Genomic DNA, 4,682 nt, shown 5'->3' with positions numbered 1-4,682 from the left:
TACATTAAGCAAAATTATTTTCAAATGTACAATTAATTAAATTTTTTAGAGATATTTTAGCAAAACTATTTCTTTCGTGTTAGTATTTAATTCTACTTAATTCTATTCGAGAAGAAGGAAAAATCAATGACAAAAAATCATTTTTAAAATATATTTTAAATAAGTATATAATAAGATATACATTAAACATAGTTTATTTTCATAAAATAAAACATCCTTAGGTTCTCCGAAACTTCAACAAACTTAATTATTTAATTATTTAACTTTCTTTAAGCTCGCGCTATTTTCCTAATGTTCGATAAGTACGTTGCTTGATCAAAATATAAGTCAAAGAGTAATGGTGCTTGTAAATTTATCAACTTTCTCCCGGATGTGATAACAGTCGACTGACACAACATCGCGACCTGTACGCACCCTTGTATCACGCGCCATGTTTCACGAGTGCGTGAGAGCGTGCAGTGCACACATGTGCATACGTGTGGTCGACGCGTGTGTCGAGCTCGAACTCGGACTACTCGGAGCCGGAGGAGCGTATGCATATCCCACATGAGAAGAAGCCCCCGTATCTCACCGGTCAGAGCCACTTAATTGACACGCGGCGGGTCCCTAACACGTCGCGACCCCCCATTCGGCACTCCCCTTCTCCCTTCTCTCACTGTTTCTCTCTTTTTCTCTTTCTATCTCTCTCAAACTGTCTCTCCGTTACGCTACTCGCATCTCTTTTTCTCTCTGCCTCACTCACGGGAATCACGGATCCGCATCTATAGCGTTCGCCGCCGCGCTGGTCGCATTGACCGTCGCCGATTTCGTGTCGTCGTTGGTCCAATCATGGAAATGGAAATACTTCATACGCGTGTAACGCCGCGCGGATATGTCGCTATAATTAACGGCTGGCGGATATTGCCTCGCGCGCGCACACGATCGCTACATCCTATCGCCGCGAGATTCCATTCATTTGAGATTGTTCGATAAGAGTTCACGGCTGTACCAAATAGAATAAACCCGGGAAACCTTCGGCTTCCTGATAATTGATCAGTGCCATCAATGAATATGCCTCTACGAGATAATAATTGTATACTTTCATTATGAATAGAAATGATTAAAAACACTTCTTATCTTGTAAGATTATTGTCTATAGATCTCTCGATTTACATTCTTAATATGAATTGCAATTATTTAATACAATGAAAAATTTCTGAAGAAGAATTAATATTATTTCTTTAATAGCCTTTCTGTTAATTATATTAATTATGTAATTTCTATGATACAATATTTTCCAATTCCAATATTATTTTATAAATGTTTAATTATATTACAGTAATTTGCGAGAGAAATATATGGCTGTTACTTTATTTAGAATCTTCCAGCTTATATTCGAAAATAACTTGAATTAATAACTCAAATTTTATATTTTTGGTATGTAGCAATATTAAAGGGAAGAAAAAGAATGGATATTTTTATGTAGACTTATCATTTTATTCAACGTGCAATCATTTCTAATCTTAGAGCACTCAGATTTATTGCAACAGGAATTATGCACGGAAGAATTATAGACCAAGAGAATATCCAATCGAATACGACTAAATGGAGATTCGCTTTCATCAGCAATTTAAAAGCTTAGCTCGAGCTTAAGACAAATTTGTTCTGTTATAACATATACAGAGAAAACACATGTGCATGTAAATTTTTACATTGAAATAGTGAGAACAAAAGACTGGTAAAGTTTGATTTATCACACAGGTATAAAGGCAGTGGCATAGAAAAAAACGTAAGCAGTAAGCAAATCAACATTTTATACTGACAACATTTGTAGGTGGTTGTAATTGTAAGAATTGATCAATCATTTGAATCAATTGAATATGAAAAGAATATCCGATCGATTTTGTTGTAAGAATTGTGATTGATCAATTCTTACTACAACCATTTACAACTATTCTTACGCAAGTCTAGAATAGGCTTTACAATCTAAAATGCCATTGGCTAATTCGGTTATTTCTTACGTCTTACTGTCTTACATTTTTCTGTGTGTCATGATTCTTATTCTCATCAACTTTTGCTAAATAAAAGAATATTTAGCAGATTTAGATTCTCAAAGAAACAAAGAAATACGGTCGAATCTAGATTTTTTAATTTTATGTATAAATTCTAAATACATCTTTCAATTATATAAACTGCGTGTTTACTATCGGATTTGAAATACACAATCATAAATTGAAGCTGAAATAATAATATCAGAATTAAATTGATCATTGTCTTGATAATGAGAAACGCTATTATCCGAAAAGCACTGTTTTGCTAAAATATCTATAAAAAATTAAACTAGTTTTTCACAGATCTAAAAATAATTTTGCTAGACTTAAAATAATTATGTAGAACGCTTAAACATTGATAATAATGCTGACAAAAAATTTTAATATTTTAACAATTAGTTTGTTTTTTTACATAATTATTTTGATGATCCAAACAAAATTATTTTCAGATTTGTAACTAAATTTTTAGATATTTCAGCAAAACTGTTCTTTTGTATAACTTTTTAAAACACTTTAAAGAATTTATTGCGAAAGATATTACCTCAACCAGAATTCGAATCTGAAACTTTTCGACTATATTCAAAACAATGTCTTTTCCAATTCGGTACTGAGGCATTTGATAATATTTATCGCAATAATCAATGCATGATGGCGCAAGAAATATCATATCATTCAATTATCTTGCTAAACTATACTTGTGAGTATTAGTTTTTTTTTAATTGTGTAAACAAATTCTTTTCTTCATAAAAATTAGGATGAGTGTTGTGTGACGTGAGTCAGAATTGGGCGGAGCTCAAATTTGAAATTAAAAGTGCATATAGCAGTATAAAATGCAGATAGCGAATATAAAATGTCATATCATTTGCTTTACATATAACATATATATTTCTTTTTATTTAATAACATAAATTTAAATGATATGACATTTCATGTACCATTCTGTATAAAAATGGAATGTATTAAGAAGTCAGAGTTTCAAGATATTAGTAGTATTATTATCAAGTCAACGATCAATATTTAGTTATGATATTATTTCAACTTCAAGTTATGACTGTGTTTCAAGCGATGGTAAGCGACACGCAGTTTCAGAGTTTATATAACTTAATAATGTATTAGAATTATGTATGAAATATTATTATTATTAAGCACCAAAATTTGATCTCGACCCTTATCTCGATCCTTTTCTTACTTAATTGTTTTATTCATATAGTGGTGTAGATTATTAGAACTTATTGTTCAGCGATTCTCTTACAAATTTACGAATTTCATGATTTCGCCTTTATGAATTATTAAGTCCTGATAACTTTCTGTCGAGATTACGCGTCTTTCATTTGATACGCGTATTATGTCGTCCATAATGGCACTACTGGGACTGTGACGATGCATTTTCGATATATCGCAGTGCATCTTCTTTTTGTATCTGTTATCCTTTTTGATGGGGCTTCGAGTGTCTAACGCGGATATCTTGAAGCGGAGCCGCAGAGAAGAGAGATCGTTGCGCCCGTAAAGGTATCTGCCGAGACGAAACGATTTACCATATAAGTGGTGGCGCGTTTTATCGATACCGCACCTTTCAAGCGCGTTATGCGACACGCTTTGCTCTTCGGCGTTAGGCTCGACACGCGCAATCGGCGCGATTGCGGCCAACTCGAACTTTCGCCTCCTAGCGTGCTGGCTATTAATCTCCCTCGTTTGACATCGTCCTTGGTTAAAAATTGCAAAGGTCAATCCGCGCACGCGGTAGATTGAGCGGGCGTGCACATCGTACGATAGCGAAGTTTCTCTCTCGTAAGGTAAAAGGGATGTATTCTCGCGTGCTTCGCGAAGCACGATTAAGTATTATTAAGAGCGATTAAACGCGGTGAAGTATCGTAAAGTAGAACAGCATGAAATTAAGATATCAGATCAATTTTTGCTAGGGTGAAGATGCCGGAGCGGTAATGAGATGATGTAATTAATCTGCCACTGTAACTCTTCGTCCATACCGTCTCTGTTGTCTTTTTTAATTTCGGGATTAAACGATTAAAAGACGAATGCTCCTGCAGCAACGATTATTATTCTTCATGATCGAATTGAAAAGGTGATTGGAAAATTGATAATATTTATTTATCTGCGTCTTTCTCCAATCTCCATTTCCAAGGTTCGATTTACGGGTCGGTCGTGATCTCGTCGATGTCGACGAAAGATCGCGCCGCAATGACGCGGAAGACGTGGACTTCACGTGGCAGTTATGCCGAGGAAGAGCGAAACGGTACCACGTTCAGCTCGTAGACGAAGCGGGATCGCCAAAGGGGATGGCAAAGTTACGAGGGAACGGAGGGAAACGGGACGAAGGGTTATACGAAGGTCCGATGGTATATAAGCTTCTTACTTGGCATCGACCAAAAAAAGGGGAACAAGAAGAAAAGAAGAAGAAGGAAGATGAAGAGAAGGAGATCGAGGAGAAAGGCAGGTAGATAGGCAAGCGGTCGGTTGGCTAAGTGAGAGGAGCACGAGAAGTGGAAGAGAGAGAGAGAGAGAGAGAGAGAGAGAGAGAGAGAGAGAGAGAGACGAGAAGACGAGAGGTCGGTCGGGGGTACGTATACTGTATAATGTATGTACTATAACGTAAGTTATTACGACTAAGTGTTAGTAGTTGGTTAGAAGTATATA

This window comes from Atta cephalotes, assembly GCF_000143395.1.
Source record: "Atta cephalotes unplaced genomic scaffold scaffold00034, whole genome shotgun sequence".
Lineage (NCBI taxonomy): Eukaryota > Metazoa > Arthropoda > Insecta > Hymenoptera > Formicidae > Atta > Atta cephalotes.
Note: the sequence above shows the minus strand (reverse complement) of the source record.